This window comes from Chrysemys picta, chromosome 2 (assembly GCF_011386835.1).
Source record: "Chrysemys picta bellii isolate R12L10 chromosome 2, ASM1138683v2, whole genome shotgun sequence".
Taxonomy (NCBI): Eukaryota; Metazoa; Chordata; order Testudines; family Emydidae; genus Chrysemys; species Chrysemys picta.
Window position 1 is genome coordinate 213,704,946 of NC_088792.1, and position 24,415 is coordinate 213,729,360.

Consider the following 24,415-nt stretch of genomic DNA (forward strand, 5'->3'; position numbering starts at 1 on the left):
TGTTAAAATACTTCTGTTTTTAGAATGTCATAACATAACAGCCAAGAGTTGCCAAAATGAGGCCACTGTGACTGTCCTGCTTTGACAGAACTGCTCATTGTGCTGCAACCACCACATCCACAGCATATTTACAAATGCAAAAATTCAAAGCTGTTCAGTCTGCTTCATTATGACAACACGTGAGACAATTCAGGGGGTATGTTTTCGGAATGGCACACAGGACGTTAGGCACAGAACTCCTGTTAACAATAATAAGAAGTGGGCATTTAATGCCGTTTATAGATTGGAGACATATGAAAGCATGCGTAGTGATAGAGATAGATCAATAGGGAAGGATTTTTAAAATCAGAATGCAATTCCTCTACCACACAATTGGCAATAGTAAGTATTTCCTAGTAATAGATCCAGTCTGCTTCTACTGAAACAGCATCAGTGCTATGCATTTTAATGAAACTTGCTCTCCAACAAATGCCATTTCCTCCCTCTTGGGCGGGTTCCAGTGATTCTATAAAAAAGAAAAGGGAGCCGCTTTGATTTTTGGAAGATTTCCATATTTATTTGCATGACATTAGGGTACTACAGGTTGAAATCCCAGCAGGGTTATCTGTCTGGATATGTAGGTTTTTATAGGGTTGTCCATCCTTGTGATATGCCAATTCCTAACTCAGCTCTTTATTTTTTTTCCCATTTTAACAATTTATTAGTATGCCTCTTTTACAAGTTTTAGAAAAAGAATTCCAGGATTTTGCCTCCTGTGTGTTTTCGCCTTGCTTCCTCATGGTCCATGATGCCAGCGGAAGTTGTCAGCACTATGTACCCAAACTGAAGTGAAGGCAAAAGGTTATTCTGCCACTTTTCCAGGTCCTTCAACTGAATATCAAATCTGGGACTGATTACACCACACTTGTTCAGTCTGGCTGTGAGATTAACAACAATTTTCCCAGCTCTGTGATCATCAATGATCTCAAATTCATCAATGTAACCATGCTTCATCATCACAGTTAAAAAAACGCAGGATTACTTTAGAGCACGGTCAAATGAGAACTTGACGTTTTCCATGTTTCTCTGAATTGTTGATGCTCTTAAGGGCGGCGGCCAGAACATTCATGCGCACCATGATGCCGGTGCAGCAAGATGGCAGAAAAAAGCCTTATCACAGGCAGATGGATTGAGTGTCATGCAGAATACCTTGTGAAGGGTCTTTCCAATGTGACCTTAAGAACCAAGGTTCTGTCTGCTGCTCCGATTGGACATTAGAAATCTCTTATCGCTTCAGTACAGAAAGGATTCATTGTCCTTAGCCCACATTCCCTATCACACTGTTGTGTGCTCTGCTACATCCCGGTTGGATTTCTGAGTCATGTAGTTTACAAAAGGCTAAAAATCACTGATGTTGCTGCACGATACACCTGAGTAAGTCCTGAAAGAAAAGTAAGTAAAGACTTGAGGATTTGGACCATGGTCTGCATTTGTTTTTAGCACCTTTTATTGTAGTGGTTTAGCAAACCCACTATGAATCTTGATCTGTAAACTTCCATGATTTAATTTGGGAAACTGTATTTAGGTCAATTCCTTCATGCCATGATTACTGTGGTTTACTAGCAGAAAATGCATTGCTGGCCACTAATGTACTAGCAATTACTGGCATGAAATGGGATAACTGCTTTTTTGCTGAGGCCTTCTCCATCTAATTTTGAACACCCAGTACCTCCATTGGACATCTTGAGAGAACTGGGAAGCTCCCATATTGAGGCTTATCCTAACATTTTTGTTCAGGAAATCACTCAGTTTTCCCCCCATCCCACCCAGAATTCAGTAGGAACAGTTGAAGTTCCCTGTCTCCATTATAATCAGGTGTTTAGAGGTTGCCCCATACCCTTTTTGAAAAACAGAAAGAATGTGTCCTAGAACTTAGAAGCAACACAAATATAGGATGGTACCTGAACTTCCTATATTTCTAAGTGGGAATGATGGGCTGAAAAACATGCTAACATTTTGATATTTCTGCTTGAGAGCAATTTGAGGAGCTTTGTTGTAGTTTAATTTACTGTAGTGAGTTATTGTGCCTTGTCATATGTAAAGCTGTGAGGTCATTATAGGGGAACTTGTGACATTTTTAACTTTCCTGAAGCAGTTTCGAAATGAACATAAAAGTAAAAGCAGACACTGTGTCTGCTCCAAGCCGCTATAATTAATAAGGGGTCTGATAAGTAAAACAAGTTATGGAGCTTTCATAGAGGATTAAATCCTGTTCATAAAGAAGCTACATGCCATGCAATTGGGATTGTTGTGCTTTATGATTCAGAAAGAGTGGACAATGCTTTTAGCCATGTGAAATGCAACTTTACTGCCTTGCTAAAGTGCTTTCTTCCTGTATGCCAGCAACACTTATTCATGATGCCTCTGAGGGAGAAACAACTCACACTGAAACAATCAAAAAGTAAAGGCACAGACTTTGATCTAAGATGTAAAATGTAATGAATGACACCTGCAAAGACCACTTCACTTCAAATGATATTGTTAACTTGCTTTGGTCCAAAACAGGGGTGATGATCCAAATAATGGATTTTTTTTTTTTAAGAGGAAACTTTATAGATCCATCATCTGCTCCAAGTTGAAGAAAGCTGCTTGGCATTTACTATAAATTTCAGCTTTTCAGGTTGACAGTGTCCCTTTCAGATTTGTCTCACATTTCTACCCAAAACCCCCAAAGACAGATAACTGTGGTAAAATTACTGTATGTGATATTTTGTATGCCCTTCCTCATAGTTAGTCTACATTTGTAGAATCAGTCATTGCCAACTAATAAGAGTGACCATGTAACAAGAGACCTATATTTTGTTAGAGTACATAACTGCAAAAGGGACAAGTTACTTTGGGGCCATAACTCTAAATGTTCTGACTTCTGTGGATTTAAGTCCAAGCCTTAGAGTTTCATTAATATCGCTCTCTGCATTAGATGTAAATACTCCTTTGACACTCAGCCAATACATGTAGTATTGCACAGGTTAACTCAAACTAAAGTTACCCAAGAAGAACTGGCAGCTTGTGCTACGTGACTCTTTATTGTGCTATTTAACAAGCCAGGGGGTACTTACCAGATAAGTTGTTGTACAGAGGGTGAAATTATGATCCCATTGAAATCAGTGGAATTTCAGTCATAGATAATGTCATGGCAATGGGATTGGCACAAGAGACGAGCTAAACACATTTGGAAGGGTTTTGCTAGCTGCATTTAAGTGCTCAGAAACCTGAAAGAAGGGTCAATATCTTGTTACACTCCTACTTTCCATGGCAGCATAAAGGCTTTCTTGGCATCACTGAAAGTACTATCAGAGTCTATGTCCACTGGGGTACGATATGGGGACATTAGGGTGAACTCCTGGTCCCACTGAAGTCAAAGGTGTATGACCCACCTCTGGTAGCACTCCCACTGCTGTAACATTAGCTCTAATTTTTACTTAGACTGCAAATAGATAAAGTTTGAGGTAACAGTTCTCATATGCTTCAGAGCTGCCAGATTGGAAACTAGCTAAGAAAACAATGCTAAAAAAACTCTGCTGAAAAAGCTAAGAAATGCTCATCTAATCAGGGCACTAGAACTAATACTATGGTATAAAAATCTGAATAGAATATGGTCCTGCTCCTACAATTATCTATGAACATGCTTCCCTTTATGCACAAGTATCATTGAAGTCCATAGGACTGGTCACATGTTTAAAGTAAAGCACAAGCCTGTTTTAGAGAAAGGATCTATATTAATTAAATCATGTGATCAATTCCTGCCAATCCAACCCGTGACTCAAAAATGCATCATAAAAGCTGTATGGAAATTTCTGCAGGTGCACAGGCAATGGGAAACAGATTGTGCCCATTACTGCTGAAGTTTTCATGAATGTGAAACATTATGCAAGAAACATGCTGGTGTGGAAACTTCACAAGCTCAAAAAGGGAGAAATCTGGAGTGTTTTCAGTTCCACTGCGAATATTTTGTATGGCTCTATTCTATAGAAAGTGAAGGCTATTATAGAAAATACTTCACTCACCAATGAAATACAGTCATCTCTGGGTAAGTACTTTTAGAAGTTCCTAATTATAGCTGTAACTGACAGAATGTAAAGAGCTGTTTCACTAGAACACTTTGAACACTTGTAGCTTCTTTTTTATTTTGTGAAAAATAAAACGAAGTATGGTTAAATATAAGCTCTATTTGGAATTAAAGTGACATATTACGCATTACAGCCAAATATTAAATTTCAGGCAACAGTGTTCAGTACTGTGTTGATTTCTTTACAGAGAGCTGTGTCAAACTGTGAGATGTTCAAATCAATGTTCAGCATACAATAATTTGCACCTTAAAGTTTTACTCATAGCTTATTTTAGTAGCTTAATTTCTACTAGACACAGCTTGCGTGATCCAAGATCTCCAGATTTCTGTACGAGTGAATTGGGAGAGTTCTGTTAGGATGATAAAAAACAAATGAAAAATGTTTGGTAAACTATTTAGTAAATATAACCTTTCCTTCTACTTCTTCTCTACATTCTAGGAAAGAAGGCACTCTGCTCATAAAGACTAATGGGTCTGGTAATTCAGAAAAACCTCAGACTTCTATTAATTTAAAAGTCAGCCATTGTGTAGCCAGTCAGCCTGTGAGTATTCGCTGTGTTACACTGCCATTTTATTGACCTCAACCTTGGACTGCAGGTACAAACATGGATGGGGTGAGTGATAGCACAAAGTTTTCATGTGCTAGGGAGGTGAGTCATCTACCATGTTGATATCTGTACTTGGGGTGGTACTGTATATTGTGACCTTTATTCCATAGGCGCTGCGCTAAATGCGCCAAATCTGGGTCTTAACATTTAGGGTGTGTCTACACTGCCATTAGACATGCATGGCTGACTCAGGCTTGCAGGACTGTATAATGGTGGTGTAGACGTTTGGGCTCAGGTTGAAGCCCAAGCTCTGGGACCCTCCTACCTCACCAAAGCCCATATGTCTACACCGCCATTGAACAACTCTTAACCCGAGCCCCGTGAGCCCAAGTCAGCTGGCACAGGCCAGCCATGGGTTTTTAAATTGCAGTGTAGATGTACCCTTAATCAGTGTGGCAGAATCATTCTTAATATGGCTCACAGAAAAAGCCTGATTTTAAAAAACAAAGCAATGTTCCTTTGAGCATACCCCACTTGAGAGGCTCACTGGTGTCAACAATTACCCTTCCATAATCAGTTGTCAGCTATCTTCATCCTACTTTATGGGTTATTCTCCCCTTCTTAATCAAATTGGCATAAATAGGTCAGGAATTCTATCTACAGGTTTTATTCAATAACCCCTCTTTATCTCTTACTTGTTCCAAGTCCTGTCCAATTTTCTCTTACTTTTCCATGTGTTCTGCCCTCCCTATAATCACTTCTGTTTGATTACTGCCATTGAGTTCCTGATTGTAATTCTTTTCTGATGAGAGATCTCAGAAAGTCTGAGGTTTTACTCCAAGCCTTGCCAGAGACTGACCTTAGGCGAGTCATTTAGGAGCAGATTCAGATATCTTTATTCACACTGAATAGTACTTTATTCCAAGAATAATCCCATCAAATACAGAACTAATCCTGGAGTAAAGTACTATTCAATATAATTATTGGTCTATGGCCTGGAATCTCTCTCTCTAACTCAGATCCCCACCTGTAAAATAAGGATAACGACACTTCCCTGTCTCTTTAGAGGAAATGTTCATTAGCGATTGTGATGTGCTTTACATCTTTGAACAGAATGACTCTGAGACAGCACTGTGGTAAGTAAAAGACTATACATAAGAACACTGCTACAGTCACCTTTTACTCTAATAACAATGGGATATGTTCTCTCAGTTCCCTCAGGCTTCCCTGCAGTTTCGTTTCCATATGCTATGCATGTTTCAATAGGATTTATTTTTCTCCATTTTGTAAAGCTTCAAGTTTATTGTTTGTGAGGATCTGACAAGATTGTATAAAAGTCTAGGGTTTATTAACTGTAAGAATACAAGTTTTTCTCCCTTGGGAGGAAGTGTCATCTAGTGGTTAGAGCACAGGGCCAGCTGTCAAGAATTCTAGGTTTTATTCCCAGCTGTGACACGGACTTGCTGAGAGATCATGGACAAGTTACTCTAGTCTAGCCCACATCCTCAAAGGAATTTAGGCACCTACCTCCCCATTGAAATGTATAGGATTTGGGCACCTACCTGCCTTTGAGGATCTGAGCCTTGTGCCAAAGGCAAAACAAGGTTACTTACCTCTTAGAAGTGCTCAGAGGCTTAGTTAATTAGGGCTCAGTTAAAGCTGAGGTTGTGCATAATTATGTGATGCACTGTGACTGAAAACACCCCTTTATTCACACCCTAGTGTAATCATCTTTGTACAAAATATGTCTTGTAAAGGTATCATTTGAGAACTAACTCCCAGGCCAATAATATCAAGGTGAAATGTATGTAGCAACATTATATGTAAAGTTATGAAATCCCCCTGTATGATGTTCTTAGCACATGTTCAAAACCAGACAGCCCTGCCCAGGCAGAAGTATCCTGAAAGAAGAAATGCAAGCAGAAGAAATGTGTGTTTCCCTCAATTTACATACAAGTAGTAAACAGGGTCCGCAAGATAGGAGGAAGAAGAGCTGTCAGGAGACAAAGCAAATTTGCATTTTAGCGAACACAGGTGAGAAGAACAAACATCCTTCACCACCAGAGTCCATGTCACCTTCATTACTGTTTCAATAAATGTTGCTTTGAGGGGTAACAATCAAAAGAATCCACTTCAAAGGTTAACTGGACTATAAAAGAGGGGCAGAAAACCCCAAGCTCTCTCTTTCTCCTTCACCTAAGACAAAGGAACCAGGAGGGGTCCTGATTTGAGGATTTAGTCAGCCATGTTGCTCGGAACACCTGGTAAGGATTACTTGAACGAAGTCTAGCTTGTTAAGTTTTAGCTACTAGGAAGTGTTTTCTCTTTATCGGTTTTGTAACAATTTCTGACTTTAATACCTTATGCTTGCTCTCATTTAAACCTCTTGTAGTTAAATAAACATTTATTTTTAATCTAAACTACTCTAGTGTTGTGTCTAAAATGAATTGCTTGGTAACTCCAGTTAAAGCAGCAAAATGTTGAATATTGACCCTTTACAGGGGTGACAGACCTTCAGTATCTGAACAGTCCAGGAAAGCGCTGGGCAGAGAAAAAACATGTTTTGGGGAAAAGTCAGGATTGGGGTCATCCTGCAAGTAGTAAGCAAGGCTGGTGGAAGCCCGAGTGATGTGTTGCTGAGAGGTTGCTGGGGTGTGAGCTGCGGAACCAGGGCTACAGCTATACACAGACACTCAGGCTGTGACCTGCATGCTGGAAGGCTGTTTGTGAGAGGACCGGGTTGGGAGCTTAGGGTTGCAGGGCAGGTGGTGACAACCCCTCACTGGTCTGGGTTGCACCTGGAATGGGACATGCACCTCCCCCTTCAAACATTCTACTGGCAGTAGCTGGAAGCCTTATGCCTACCCAGAAAGCTACAGCTTGAAGTCTGGTGCTTACTGATGTGAAAAAATGGAGAAGAGGAACCTGGCTATGGTCACACCCCTACATCCAGTCACTCCCAGTCTGGATTGATCAGCACTGCTGGCAGTATTTCAGGCTCCTCTTGGGAACATGCAACAGCATTATGGATTGCAACATGATGTGCAGACCACGGCATCCACATGTGGTGAAATTTACCCAAACTGAATCTCCAGACCTTTTGACCTTTGCCCATCGCTAATTTATTAATACTGTTAAATTTGACATCTTCTCAGCTCTAGTTCTCTGGAAAATTAAGAGTCATTTGGGTGAAGAAAAATTTTAAAAGCTACAATTCTCACACATTGCCCTGAAGTATTATGGGATGCCAAAGTGCATTTGTTTTAATTCAGCTGAAGCCAATTACTTCTTAATTTTTCAAACCCATTTATGCAGAATATCTTTATGCCATGAATAGGTGCATGTTTTCCCCCCTCCTCCATAGTAAGATTGTATGATTATATAATCATATGCCAAGAGAACTGTGGAAGAAAGAAGATTCCAAAATCTTCAAAGAACTACAGTGTTTCAAGAGCCATCAGTCTTGTTATTTATTTCTCTTGCACACACAGTACTGTTCTGCAGAGTCTCCCTTTCATGAGCTAATCTATTTCATGGGGCATTGCCCTCCGCAAATGACTAATTTTACTGGCCACAATCTGGTACTCACACAATAAAATGAAAAAAGTATCAGGGATTGATTAGTTGATCTAGGCACTGGCAGTCTATACCTACACTGCTGCTCTGTGTGTATTCACAGCACCAGCCAGTGCTTCTGCCGTTCCAGCTTTGTTGTTTTGTTTTTTTGTTTTTACCCTGCAGCATTAGCACTGATTGCAACAACCGATTGACTTGGTTGCCAGTGTGAAATATAAAACAACAAAATCTATGGTCTGGCTAGCTCTGTGGATAATATGCTGTAGCACCAGTCATCTCCTGCCTGTGGCTATGTCAGCTGAGCCATCCACAGACCATTTATTCCATTGGTGTGGGGTTTTTGTTTGTTTTTTGTTTAATTTCTATGAAAATCAGGACTGGGACCCAGAATGCTTGGAACTTTGCCAGGGTACTGGCGAGTTAATAGAATGGAAAGAAAATAAGAAGTACACTGACCCAATTTCTTGGACTAAATATACTAGCAGTGACAAGAAAAGCTACTCCAGTATTTGTTCTTAAAATGATTTTTCAGATTGAGGCTTAGGACAATACATTACAAATGGAGTTAGGGATCATAGACTGAAGAATATTCTTTGGGCTCTTGATTCATTGCAAAGGGCTCTCAAACATCCCAGGGTCTCAGTTTTAAACACACTGTTAGTTTTCAGTCTCTGCACTGCTTTCTGCCCAATTCCATTTTGATTCAAGTTTCTGTTCACCTTCTTTGCCCCCTTTTAAATTAGGGGTTTTAAAAGAGCAACATTAAAAATAAACATGTAATCTCCCCTACATTTCATGAATGACAGGTCCATGGAGGCACTTAAAGGAGCGCATGCATACCCATTGCTCTTTTGTGTGAGCAAAAATCCATCCATCTGCATCTATATGTGGTGAGTAGGGTGACCAGACAGCAAGTGTGAAAAATCAGGACAGGGGGTGGGGGAATAATAGTAGCCTATATAAGGAAAAAAAAAAATTGGGACTGTCCCTATAAAATCGGGACATCTGGTCACCCTAGTGGTGAGAAACATTGTAGCATTAAAGTTTTTCAAACGCAGAATGGGGGATGCTCTTAAAACCTGATCATACACTAAACAGGAGTGCTTGAGCCAACCTTGTCACCACCCCAGACCTGGTCCTGACAATGTGTCATCCAAATAGGCACCAAGGTCCAGAGAATAGTGCTGTGGACTATCAGGAGACTTTTCAATACCTGGGTCTGTTCCCCCTGTAACCTTAGGCAAGTCACGTCACATCTACCTGCCTCAGTTTACCCCTCTGTAGAATATATATAGAGGTCCTTTGTAAAACACCTGGAGATCTCTGAATGAAAAAGCAATACTACACAATAAGTGCAGAGTATAACTACTCTCAAGCTCAATACGGCCTGTCAATTTGTCAGCATTCATAACTAAATATGCCAGAGTAATTGTAACCCGCACCAAACTACTTAATACTAATAAAAATATTTATATTTCAAACTTGGCCAGTCAGACAAACGTTCTGTGATAGCTAGTCACCTACTGGTGCCAGAAGCAGAGCTACAGGAGTACTGACAATGCTGTCAATAGCTCGTCCCACAAAACTCCCCTGCAGTCCTTGCCTCCTTCAGTCCAGAGGCATGGAGTCTTGCCTCAATGCCTTGTTCAATGCTTTTCCCTTCCAGTGATCATTCCAAAGCTGATGGAAAAAAAGTAGAGGTGCTAAGGTGGAGAAAGAGGAGAACTATTTTTTGGAGGTGTTCCATGGAGTAGATTTACATCAGTGTAACAGAGCAAAATGTGGTTTAGTAGACATGGAGACTAAATTTTCCTCCTAAAGCAAGCAATTGGCCCTAAAATAGTTCTAGTGAGGAACTGCATACAAGGTCATAATCTAATTTAAGAAATCTCTTGTGTGTAAAATTTATCCTAAGTGCTATTAGCATGGGTATGCTAGGTCTGGGCCCATGTTGTCAGGTATACAGTTAGTGTATTTCTACATTAATTTATAGAGGTTTTGTTGTATGGGAACCGCTAAAAATTCAATTCATTTTAAGAAAGCCTGGATAAGGAAACCGGATGGCTGGAACAAATAAAGGAAAACAAACAAAAAAATCAATAGTCCTGTTTCTGGTGCATCAATACTTGGGTGTGAACACATTCAGAATTCAGAGGGGTAGCCGTGTTCGTCTGAATCTGTAAAAAGCAACAGAGGGTCCTGTGGCACCTTTAAGACTAACAGAAGTATTGGGAGCATAAGCTTTCGTGGGTAAGAACCTCACTTCTTCAGAAGAAGTGAAGTTCTGAAGAAGTGAGGTTCTTACCCACGAAAAGCTTATGCTCCCAATACTTCTGTTAGTCTTAAAGGTGCCACAGGACCCTCTGTTGCTTTTTACATTCAGAATTGTTGTCTTAATGTTTAGTCTATTAAGTGTCACCTGGTCCCAATTTGTCACCTTTCAAAGCCACTCATTTTCTAATCTTTCCTTTAAACCAGGAAATAGATTAAAGCTCAGGAGTTTTACTAAATATTCTACACCCCTAACATATGCTCCGGGGAGGGTGGAAAGGGGGGAGCGGGAGAAATCACAGCCCCAAAATTTCCCTCTTATGCCATTCTGTGACGGTAGCAAAGATGGAAGTTGTAGCATAGGCAAGGCACAAGCTCAGAGAATGGTGATAAACACGCTTATGCCCCATCTACCTTATAATTTCCAGCATTGCTATCTCCAGCGAAGCTGCACGAGAGGATAATTATGGGTCTGAACTTTTCCAAGTGCAGAAACATTTCATATGGATAAAATGCTTTTATTATCCAAATCTGTGAAAGATACTGTAACCATTGAATTATGCTGTGAGTTTGCTATATTATATGTACATATGTTTTTCATAGTTTAAATAATATTTTGGGTAGAGGTTGGTTAGACTGAGCTACAAACCACTAGGAGACCGTGTATTTTATTTACTGGTGTTTTGTATTTAAATTAGACCACTGAGGCCAGAACCTCGGCTGATACAAAGCGGGGTAGCTCCATTTAAAATCAGTGGAACTATGCAGAATTACATCAGCTGAGGATCAGAGCCCTGTAGTTAAAATGAAAATGATGCAGTTGGTACAATATATATAGGGTAGGTGGAAACACTTCAAGCTTTCATCTTGGGCCTTGTCTAGGTACAAAAGGCAAAGATGAAAAAAAGTCCAAGTCCACTGTTGTATGGATCTGTTCTTCACTGCCTTTCACCTTGAAAAATTATTGACATCTGTGGAAATTGGGCATAAAATGTTACCAAGTGAAATTCTCCAGTTGCGTGCAATTTGCACAGGTAAAAAAAAAAAAAAAAAAAAAGACTATGGGTATTTCCACACTGCTATCGGAGGTAAATGGGGGCAGAGATGAGGTTACAGCACATGTAGGCAGACCAGAGCTAGCTTTAACCTAGCAATGATGCTGTGGCAGCATGGGCTTGAGTGCAGGCTAGCTGTCTGAGTGAGTACCTAGGAGGGCTTGTACAGGCCATGCTGAAGTCCACACTGCCATATCTTCACTCATAGAATAAAGCTAGCTTGCATATGCCTATATGTCCTGGATTCACACATCTGACTGCAGCGTAGACATACCCTAAAGGTGCAAGGACAGTGGAGAGTCAGGCTCTAGAGGCCGGATCCTGAGGGACATTAACAGCTTTCAGTTTCCGTTCATTGAATTGGAGTTTAAGGGTGCTCAGTGCCTTTTGTTTTCTCTCCACTGCATTGTGTATTATAAAGGATTATTGCATGGTAAAGAGACTACTAAAATGATTCTTAAAGTGCCAAATTGTAAATTGTAAGACTGGAACAATGCTTGTCAACATTTCAAAGACCCTGTAAAGGAAAATCCTAAGGAGTTGTTTGAAAGCAACTCCAGGAGGAAACAAAACAGACTGAGCTGCCAAAAAAGCAGAAAAGCCACCCATGCCTACACTCTACAAAAAGGGAATCTTCAGGGCATTTGGACTGAGAACAGAAATTATCTGGAAATCCCAGGCTGGCAAATTAACTTGAAAGCATTCTCGTTTGAAGTGAATTTTGGACACGCGTCTGCTAGGCAGAAGAATCCAACCATTACGAGAACAATGGAGGATACAGCAGAAGGAGGCATGGCCAATCTCTAAATGGGCATGACTGCCTGGGATGGACATCCAGCTGATCAGAACATGACAGAATTATGAAACATTCAAGCACACATCAGTACATAAAGACTAGTTGCTCCCAAACCCAAATCAGCAAGCCAGTGGCTTGGAGCCAATCTGGCAGGTCTGTGCCAAGCAGACAGCTTCCATGGAGGAAGAGGCTAGAGTCCTGAAGGCCCACCATCAGATTATGATAGTTTTAGGATTTGAAGATGGGTTTAATTCTGGGAGATTTAGCATTAGGCTACAGGTCCCAATATCCATATTAGTAAGGGAAAGATTGAAAATCAAATCTTTCAAAGACACCCTAGCAAGCATGATGGCTCCTCTGGTGGGGAGGCTGTTCTACAGTAAGCATTGCCAGAGAATTTAGACTAATGATGTACCTGATTTTCCTTGTCTCGTGTGCATCCTGCACAAGGAGAAGGAACAGAACTCCAAAGAGTTAAGGTGGGGCAGACCAGCACCTAGTCATGGCCACGTACCCTATTTTCGCAATAACCAGTTCTGTGGGATGGCCACATCAGAAGGAACATGCTACATCACCCTAAAGGCTGCACACAGAGAAGCTCGAAGAGAGACTATGCCATTAAAAGCATAATTAGCATTGTAAATTCACATACAGCATTTTGATTGTCTACTGGATGGTTTTGTCTTACTTCAAAACTGACAATATCATTTATGTTAGATAAAGCTGGTAAAGTGAGTTTTACTTACTTAAATTCTTGCTGTCTCTGAGGAGTTCACTTTGGTACCTCTTGCTCCATGCCTCGGAGTCCCCTCTTCAACTCCCTGAATCCCTCAGTGGTTCTCTGGCTGTCAGTACTGTTGAATCACTAAGGCAACTTGGCCCACTTCCCAGGTGTGGGCAGTTGCTTTTACTGCAGTACCACCCTCTGGCATCAGTTTGTAGCATTGCAGTGATCTTCACTTCTACCCTCTCCCCCCATCTGGTGACCACTTCCTTGGCCCCATGACATGATGGCCTGTCTCTGTCATCTCTGTCCAAGCCTTAAAAGTTCAATCCCCTTTCAGACTAACTAAAGGTCCAGCTGAAAGTCAGAAACAAATTTCCAAATACTAATTCTTCTGCCCTCTTGGACTATACTGCAGTTCTCTGCCTCTTGGCCACTACTCCTGGGCTCTGCAAAAAAATTTCCCACACTACTTCCTCCTAGCAGGTTTCCCCCCCATTGTCTCCCCTCCCCAGAGATTGTCACCTTCCCTCAGGGATCTCCCTGTTCCCTGTAGACCCTAGCTCAGAGCACCCCAACAGAAGTCTGTCTTGCTCCCTATGGGTCTTCCAGCTTGATTTCCCCAGGCCCTTTGCTCCTCTCTCCTGGGTCTCCTCCCTTGACTGAGTTCAGCTCTGTTTAATCAGTTCTCTCTCTGATCATCTACAGCTGGGGTCAGTCATTCTAATTAAGCTCCACCACACCCAGCTGGGCTCACTAGATAACACTAAGTTGTTAGCTCATAGGCAAGACTAAGGAACAACTGCTAGGTCACAGGTGAGGCTGAGCCCAGCTTGCCTTGAAGGGCTAGTCCTCCTGTGACACCATGTTACAAAAGTCCACCCCTTCTAGAGTTAACAAAATAAGTCTAGTGGAAACAAGCTTATCTTCCCACCTTTCTCAGGCTACATAGTTCTTTCATGGTTTGCTCAGTGTGCATTCTCACAGGATCACACAGTGTCTTCTCCTTCACTGGGCTACAGCTCCTCATCCAGTCTCCTCCTGGGCTCAGCAGGCCATTTGCCCTTTGGGCAAAGGCCATGGAAAGAGAACATCCTCCCACCCTCACTGAAAGTCCAAGTCTAGAGCCCTAAATAAGTATGGGAATAAATTCTGTTTACATACTCTACACTATCCTGTCTAGCCCTCTTCTTAAATTCTATCTCCATCCATTCCCTAGTACCCCCAGCCTTTTCCAGACACCATTTCACCAATCTTCCTGCTTATTACAATGCAGATCCCAAAATTAAATCATACTTCCAGTCCCTATCCTCTCCACTAGGTCACAAGCTCCTTCTTATATAGACTTGACCAATCACTTGACACCTCCACAGAGTCATATGACCCCAAACAATCCCTCCAGGAGATTATATATTCCAGGGTTTCCTTTTCTTAAAGGACCAAACTCTCAATTATGGCTATGCTCGCACCTGTCACTATTACACATTCTTTTCAATATTGAGATTTTTCCAAGATTTAAATCAAATCAACATACCATTATTAGTAAATAAGGGGACTACAGCTTGATTCTAACTGCACTTGAAACTATTATTAACACCACCATCTTCTCTAGATTATGTTGTGTAAATTTTTAAGGTAAAATATCAAGCATCCCATATATTGTTTCCATTCCCTGAATATTACAATCAGACTCATTTCTTTTCATCCTTGTGCTGGCCCCTCTAGAACAGTCTGAGGCTCAGTGATGCCAGTATGTGGAAACTTACACAACTACTTCCTGTGCAGTACTTGTTCTGTGGATAAACAGGGGACTTTAGCTTCCAATGCCATCATTGGTATCTTTCACAAGTACTACCTTTTACTAAAATTGATAAGGATAAATCTATCTTTTCAACTGGATATAGTTCCATCTACGCTACAGCCGGAGTGACATTTGATGTAACTTGGTTTTCACATAGCCATGTGACCAAGTTATAGCAAAGATGATTCAGTGTGTTCTCCCTGCAAATTAGTCCTATTGTGTGTAAATCTGCATTTGTCAGTCCACAACTATCTGGCTGCCTACCTGAGTTTTCCCAGCGCAGTCTGGGAAAACTAGGCAGCTATCCCATAGTACAATCAGTGTGTCCGTTACTTCAGCAGGTGTAGATTGGGGGTGAAATGTGATTTCTGAGACACTAATGTGGGGTATTTTTCTCATTTCCTTTGCAGTAGGGTCTAATTAATTGATGCTATATGTGGTAAAGGTTGATGATAATTTTATCTATGGGCATGGTTGTGGTTTAAATAGTTGTCAGGGTGCCTACAGTTTAGGATAGGTGCTTCTTTTCTCCCTTCCTATACAGTTAGATAAATATATAATCTTGATGACAATGACCTTCATTACATCTCAGAGCAGATTATTGCTCCTGTGGTCTCCATTTTCTCAGTGAAAGCAATAGATAAAATTCACTCCATAAGTAGAGGGCCCAAAGTTGGTCTGGTCTGGTAACCTGGCACCACTGCTGTGCAGAGTGTCACCTGGCTTAAAATTGCAATGAGATGAGATTCAGACTTTTGTGTATTCAAGGATAATATTTTGCATTTACCAGTAGTACCTATTGGTATGTATATTTAGTCAACCATCCACAAACCCTATCATCTTACCACCAACCACCATATATCCAGAAGTAAGGATTATACTTCATACCTTGCTAGTATTGCTTTTTCAAGAAATCACAAGGGCATTTTTTTTTACAAAGAAATTAACAACTGGCAAGAACTGAACATACTTAGAAAATCCAACATCCAACTTTAAATTCTAGGACAAAATTAAAATGAGCAACACCATAACATACTTGTCAAATACCATAGTGCTCATCTGGGAGCCCACAAGGAAGGAGTGTGTTAGGATGGGATTTTCAAAGGAGTCCAAGAGCATATAGACATTCTGTGGAAGCTGGGCACTGATCTCCCATAGAGATCCCAGTCTTGGCTTGTATGAGAGGGTAGGGAGAGAGCACTGGGGTACAGTGCAGAAAATGTAAATCATTTGATGGAACCTGCCTGTTTTGATTTTGCAAGGGACAGGAATAAGGTGCTGCTGGGTTGGTGAGGCCTTTTGTTGCAGTGGGACTCTGAGAGCAGGCGTCACGATGAGGGTGGTGTTAATTGTTTCCATCATGGTGCCAAAGGTGTGGCTGATTCTCCCTCTGCTGCATTCTCGTCTTTCTTTCTCCTCCTCTTACCATCCCTCACCCTCTTTCCCCACAGCTGTGTCTTGTATTCCATCCCTAAAGGACTTGCTACTATCCTCCCCATTCTATTACACCAGGATTCTACTTCATCATCTGGGGTACACTGACTGAAGGAGCTTTCTGCCAGCTTCTTCTATTTTCTCCCTGGCAGAGATAATTGAGAAAGCCAGAACCATGGGCTTTTTGCTTCCTGCATGTGGTCTCTGACACTCTGAAAGCTGCTGGTTGTTTAATGGCCACCTGTTGGTCTTGTCTGGTCACCAATCTGTCACTGGCTTCTGCCTCCTCCTCTTGTGTGTCTATGGGTAAGGAAAGACTTGCAACATGTTCAAAAGGAAATTTACACCATATTTGGCAGCAGCGTCGAGTCAATGGGTGCCAAGAATATGACTGGCATCATTTTCTTGGGTCTTTCTCTAGTCTCACATGTGGGTTTGATGTATATTCAGGCAAGCACATATGGTAAAATAATTTTAAGAAAAAGTTTATTCTACATATAGCTGGGTGAATATTGCAAAGAATGTTTTGCAAGCACTTACTCAGATATTAAAATGCATTCCTCCAACCATCATCACACCCACTTTTGTATTTGTTGTCTATGAATAAATTGTGCCATCAAATTTTACTGGGTCTGAGTGTTTATAGCAATCAAATTTCAGAACTGGATGCATGAGTATTTATGCCAGAAGTATTTACTCCCTTGCCCATTTAGGGAACAAAAAGAATACTGTGAGACTATTAATCAACACAATGTGAGCATAGGTGAACCATCTGCCTTGTCAGTGTTACAACCTGGTTAAATACTGAATCAAATTTTGAGTGAGGGCCAGCGGGGTCACATTTTTCTTTCCTACGATAAACACATGTCATTGAAATCCTGATGCCAATGGTCCATTTTGATCAAACCAACTCTTTCCCCCTTTTAGTAAGCAACCTGTAACCAGCACTCAAATTTGGCACTTTTCGGGCTGCGTCTACATTCCGAGCTAGGGTTGTGATTCCCAGCTCGTGTACACATACTTGCACTAGAGTATAAATTGCAGCATAGATGTTGTAGCACTGGCAGTGATAGCATGGCTTAGCCATACCGAGTATGAAATGACATGGTTCAGGTTAGTTTGTACTCAGCACGTCCAAGTCGTGCAGCCGCTGCCCTTGCTTCCATGGGTACACTACTATTTATACTCATGCTAGCTCTCATCGGGCTAGCACGAGTATGTGTATGCGAGAGGGGAATCACACCTCTTGCTTGGAATGGAGATATAGCCTCAGTGGGAAATTTTCAAAGTGGTTCACAGGGATTTAGTACCACTGCTTCAGTGGGTGTTGCATGGTTGAAACCCTTGTACGTTGCTTTACAAATTTAGAGGGAGATGGTCAAAGGCAATGGGAGTTGGGTGCTGCTTTGTGCCTTTGAAAATCTCCCCCCTCACTCATACATAAAATATGGACAAATACTGTATTTACCATATTACAATGTGCATCTTCACATTACAGTGTTCTTTCTATACTTTATCAAGGCCAGTTTCCCTCTGAATGGAAGATAGGGCCATAGGGAGATACTGTCATGAATCCTAGCATTACTATGTGCCCAGAGGAAAACTCAGTTTATTCTTCTGGGGTAAGGCAAGCTCCATCACTTGATTCCCTTGAGTCAGAAATCCGTGTTTAGAAATAGTAATGTGACCGCTACAAAGGCACTCAAAAGAACCCCAAGCACCAGGATTGGTGACAGTGGTGCACTGGAGCCAGTACTAACTTAAAAAAACCCACTGAGGATTATGTGACAATTCTTGAAAAAGGGATGTGATATAAGTGGCACAGAGAGGAGAGACCTCATCACAGTTAACAGAAATAAGAATCTCCCCCCCCCCCCCCCCCAAGCCTGAGTTATGAAGGAAAAATAGGATGGAAATAATGAAACTGTACTGACAGATGTTACCTAAAGTTTAAGGGACAGCCAAATTCTAGAGCCAACTCATAAGAAAATAAACAGGAATAAGGGTTAAAACTTCAAAGATAGAAAACACAGGCTCCAGTTGGGTAGTGTAGTGACAGAGCAGAGGTCAGATAGGCAAATACAGATAGATGGGCACCACAGATGGCAGCTTGTGAAAAAAACAGAAGTAGTACTGGTTGCCGATTGTCTTCTCATGCAAGACAACAATTTAATGGATTCGGGGCTGCCTGTAATAATTTATAAATACTCAGTCTTGATGGATTTATTTTGTTATCTACTGCGTGCATACACTGAGCTAGTTCAATAGCAGGACTCTCAGGAAACACACCCAGGAAGGACAGGAGTGGATTCTGATATACTTTTCTTCTCAAATACTTGAGACACAATGCAAGAGCAATCTGCTTTGAAGTTCCACTTCCAACACTCTGCTGAGCTCATGAAATTGGCCTTGGGCAGTCGGTTCAAATGTGTGAACTGAGACAACAAAGATTTGGGGCTGGATCTAAAGACACTCTCAGAGAGACGGAGAGTGAAAGTGAACCCAGACTCCAGAGGTTGGTGTCCTGGGGGAAGTTAAATCTGCTCGTGTTCCCATGAGGAGAATAGTGAGACACTAGGTAAGACAGACACATGTGTAGGCCTTTTGTTGCTTTAAAAACCTTTTCTCGTATGTTATGATTTATTATTACTGTTTTTAGAAGGTTGTTTTTGCGGGAGTCCTGGTTGGTCACAAGCTCCAGAAAAAAAAGAACCGCAGGTACCTAAACACAATCAGACTTGTTGGGATAAGCACAGCTGATCCACAGGGTACTGTAGCCCAGGACCTGGTCTACATGATTCTGCCCCATTAGAAGGGAGGTTTCAGAGTAGCAGCCGTGTTAGTCTGTATCCGCAAAAAGAAGAACAGGAGGACTTGTGGCAGTCTCTAAGGTGCCATAAATTAGAAGGGAGGTGTATTCAGATGAAAAAAGTGGTTGGAGGAGCAGCTAGCACTGTACCCCTGAAAAATGGCAATGGAATATGTTGTGAGTGTAGAAGTGGCAGCAGGAGTAGTCACATGAGAATATCCACTTGAAAAATAACTTTGTGGTAATATAGCAGAAACCTATGAACAGCAGGTAGCAGACTACCTCTAGCACTGTAGTGAAGAGACAGTGGATAGGAGAAGACTGGCAGTATGTGTGTGTCTACATTCACAGCAGGCAATCTATTGAGTGTCAAAAATTCCCTTATCCCATTCCTAAAAATACAGATACTACCTGTTCAAGGCAGGGCCGGCTCTGGCTTTTTTGCCGCCCCAGGCAAAAAAGCCTCCCGCCGCCCCCCACCCCCCGGCGGGAGCGTGGCAGGGGAGGGCGCCGAGCCCGGCCACGGCCCAGCTCTCCCTGGCGGGCCGGAGCACCGGGGGAGGGCGGCGAGCCTGGCTGGGGCCCCGCTCTCCCCGACCGGCCAGAGCGCTGGGGGGAGGGCGGCGAGCCCGCCGCAGCTCCGCTCTCCCCGACTGGCCGGAGCGCTGGGGGAGGGTGGAGAACCCGGCCGGGGCCCCGTTTTCCCCGACCGGCCAGAGTGCCGGGAGGAGGGCAGAGAGCCCGGCTGGGGCCCGCTCTCCCTGACCGGCCGGAGCGCCGGGGGAGGGCGGCTCCGCTCTCCCCGGTGGCTGGAGCGCCGCAGGAAGGCGGGGAGCCCAGTTGCGGCCCCGCTCTCAGCCCTGAGCACCGCCCCCCTCAAGGTGTCACCCCAAGCACATGCTTGGTAGGCTGGTGCCTGGAGCCGGCCCTGGTTCAAGGCAAGATGGCATACATGCAAATTGCTTACCAGATGGTACAACTGCCTTTGGAAGAAGCATTAGAAAATGCAGTAAAATATGGTTGAAATCATATTGCAGTGTGCAAGCTAAATGCAATATAGTGGCAGTTGGCTTGCTGTGGTTGTCTTTTTAGAAGCCAATAGTTTTATTGGGAACTGAACATCCATCAGAATCCACTTCTCTCTGTTGCCCCAGATTTGTATCAAAGCCACCAAGCAACAATACTGTGAAAGCATTTGATAGTGTCAAGAAAAGCTTCATCTCACCATGAAAATTTGAACCAACACTCTGATATCTGATATATAATGAAATTGGTGAAGAGTTTGTACCTTTGTTTGTCTACTCTGCCCCATCAATATACTTACATTACCATAGCATCTGAGTGCCTCCCTAGTATTTAAAAATAGAACTGACAACAAACCCTCCAGATTTATGGCTTCAGTAAAGTGACAAATGTGATGTGTGCCACCAAGAATGAGCAATGTACTATGTGCCATGTTTTGCACATTGCACTGATTTTATTGCCCATGACTTGCTATGCTGACAAAACAATGTAGAAAACACATTGTCTTATGCATACAAAGAGCCAATACCGCATGTGGATGTATGCACAGAGAGAAAGAGTCCCACACAAATGCATCTGAGGGAAGAATTTGATATAGAGTCTAGTCACTTGAGTTGCACTTTGCCTGTTCTATATTTACTCTTCTTTATTTTCGTAGATTTATAGTTCAAAGACATCATGGCAAAGGTACTTTACTGATATGTCTGAAGCCAGTTTAGAACACTACTATAAGATTGCAAAAAAAAATGAAGTTACGAAATAATAAACAAGAATAGTGGAAAGTCGGATTTCTACTGACCATTCTTCATGGTTGTATGACAGTAGCACCCAGAAGCTCCAGATAGGTCAGAGCTTAATTGTACTGGGTGCTGTGCAAATTGTAAACCAAGTTTAAACATGTCTGCCAGGGTTGGCAGTGGTGCAAGTAGGGTGACCAGACAGCAAGTGTGAAAAATCAGGATGGAGGTGGAGGGGTAATAGGAGCCTAAATAAGGAAAAGACCCACAAATCGGGACTGTCCCTATAAAATCAGGACATCTGGTCACCCTAGGTGCAAGAGCCTATGTCTGGGGCAGACACGACATCTTGACAGTACTTTCATTCCTTACAACTAAGTGGTCTATTAAAAGTGAACCAGTTCAATAAACCAAAGCTAACAAAAATCCTGACAACTCATTGTTTTTGTCAACTTCCATATCTCCCTGCATCTTCAACATTTCCTTCGTTATTATCCTCCCAATCTTCCTCACCATTTAGTTTACCTCCTGTGCTACACCAGCTGACACGTGTATCTTTTTCATTTCAGATGCTCCTAAAGCCTTGGGAACTGCTTCCTGAAGAGACTGATACAACTCTGGGACCCAATTGTTAGAAAAGTAGTTGGTACTGAATATTTGCTACTTGTTCCATAAGTTTCTAGGCATCCTTAGTTTGCATTAGGGCTGCCAAACGATTTAAAAAAATAATCGCAATTAATTGCGAGATTATTCACCTCATACAAGTACAGTAGTGCAATCTTTTTATTGTGAAAGTCCAATTTACAAATGTAGATTTATTATTATTATTTACATAAGTGCACTCCAAAAACAAAACAATGTAAAACTTTAGAGCCTACAAGTTGAAGCATGAAGGTACATATGAAAGGTTAGCATATCTGGATACAGTATATGGCACTACCAGTTACAACAGTGCAATGCAAAAGCCTGTTCTCGCCTTCAGGTGACGTTGTAAATAAGAAGTGGGCAGCATTATTTCCCGTAAATGTAAACAAAATTGTTTGCTTTAGTGATTGGCTGAACAAGAAGTAGGACTGAGTGGATTTGTGAATTGAAAAATACTCTCTTTTTTACAGTGCAAATATTTGTAATCAAAATAATAAAGTGAGCACTATACACTTTGTATTCTGTGTTGTAATTGAAATCAGTAGATTTGAAAATGTAGAAAAACTTCCAAAATATATATAATACATTTAAATTGGTATTCTATTATTGTTTAACAGTCTGATTAAAACGGCGAGTAATCGTGACTATTTGTTTTTAAATCTAGTCAATTTGTTGTGGGTTAATCACATGCATTTACTGTGATTAATTGACAGCCCTAGTTTGCACAGATGGGAAAAAAATATTGCTTGTGTTTTGCATGTATTTTGTTCACTTTTGCAATGTATATGGGGCTTTGTAAGATGGACTTTGCTGAATTTTGATAGTCTTTCAAATATTTCTTCAGTAGCAGAATGGATCATATGAGAGACAATTTGCATATATTCCATCCTACCTTCAGCACCTGGTGCAATACTTTACCACTCTGCTTCACTTCCTCCTCTCCTCTTAAAGATTATTACCCCCAAACAGAGAATGGACTCCCTGTGCTTGATCTACTGTTGATTATATATCCCACTGTCTCTTCTTTTTATCTCCCACACTACTGCAGCATGATGCCCACCTTCCCAAACATCACAAGAGCCATCATGAAATGCATCTGCGATAACACACACTGCTGAATCTAATTCTCCAACATTAGTCAATATGACTCATCAGATCATGTGCAAAGTCAACTGATGGCAGCTCCCCCTTTGTTGATCAACACAGAATAAAGAGTAGATGGTATAAGAGCTGGGGGTGGATTTTAAAAAAAAAATCATAGAAACCTTTTCACCAATATATGTAATCCTCATTCAGATTACATTATTGGTTCAGCTCACTGATGTGTCAGTGGATGGTTACATGTTCTGAAGGTCCTTTTTCCTGAATACTATACATCTGTTCTCTCTTATAGATGATTCATATGAAAAAAGAGATAAACACATAAAACTTGAAAATGCCACACCTGAACCCTTAAGGTAAGACAGCTGGCTAATTCTTCAGTTTCTGGGACACCACTTTAATAAACATTAGTTCTTGTAATTATTGAACGTTTTCTCATGGAAACATTTCCATCATATTATTTCATCTTTGAGTCCATATTAGCATAATTACTTGATTTATGACTACAATTTGGGAGTTTTAGAAGCACAAAGGACATAGCTGGAGAATAAGAAACTCACTCTGGAAAGCCTCTGCATTGCCAATTGCATGACTGGCTTGCCAGGGCCAATTAACATTTTTTTCCCATTTTTCCCTTTGATTGACTTACCAAAATATTCCAGACTTTCAGAATCACTCAGGCTCCTTTTTCAGGTTTTAGAGATACATAGCAACATGAAGCACATTCATGCAGAGTAAGTGCTCTTTGGAGTATTAAAAACCACTTAATCTGTATAAATACGCGTCAGGTTGCTCAGTTTTTACACCACCTTGAGAATGAACTGTAGCGGTTAGAAGCTGCATAATGCATTTATTTAAAAGGAGATATATAATCTGTGATACATGTATCTTCCCAGTGATTATTGTCAGAACAGCAACTTATTCTTGCTTATATTTTTGTATTTCACTGCACTGTATTAATGCAAGCGACAAAGAGAATTCACATTGTATGCCCTCTTACATTCAGAATTTTGTTTTTATCAATGTTGATTTAGCGGATAAGCATGAGATATGTATAAGTATGGAGTGATTTTTGCAAATCAGTGCAGCAAGAAGGATTTATACTTTTAAACAGCTACATGTAAACAGTATTTATTTCCTAATCTAGCTAAATATGTTAGCCCATGCATAACAAAGCATACCTTTTTAGTCTCCATTGAATCTAATTTTCATTGTCAACAGAGCTGAAAGAAATAATGTCTGACACACCACCAAGAGCATGATATTGGAATGTCAACTATTTCGCTTTTGGGGTTTACATCACCACATAGTCTAATAACTCCTTACACCACAATTTAATTATTTCCAAAAATAGAAAGCATGCTTGTATTGTGAAGCATTCCCACAGGATATCTTACATGCCCTCAGAAGAATCTAACTTCTATATTTAACATCTTTACAGTGGTAGCTGTGTGTCATAGTATAACGATTCTTGCACATAGATATAATCCAACTGTTCTCAGTGGTGTATATAATAGTGCATCCAAATCCTATCTACTCTTAGATATATAGTTCTTAAGTATAATACAATTTTGGTTAAAAAATAAGGGGTGAAATTCTGGCCCCATTAAAGTCAATGGGCGTTTTGTCATTAACTTTAATGCAGCCTGGATTTCACTCAAGGAATAGAATAGAATAGACTGCATTCAATTTCATCACAACTTTTGATGTTTGGCATCAGTATGTATATTACTAAAACAAGCATGGAGGAAGCTTGTAAGAAAAAACAAGCCCACATTCTGTGGGCC

At 41.2% G+C, this 24,415-nt stretch overlaps 1 pseudogene; it reads right to left on the reverse strand.

Moving 5' to 3' along the window:
* Window positions 1-672: 672 nt before the first annotated feature.
* LOC101949779 (small ribosomal subunit protein uS8-like) lies at window positions 673-13,864 on the reverse strand (annotated as a pseudogene).
* Between the last annotated feature and the right edge of the window lie 10,551 nt (window positions 13,865-24,415).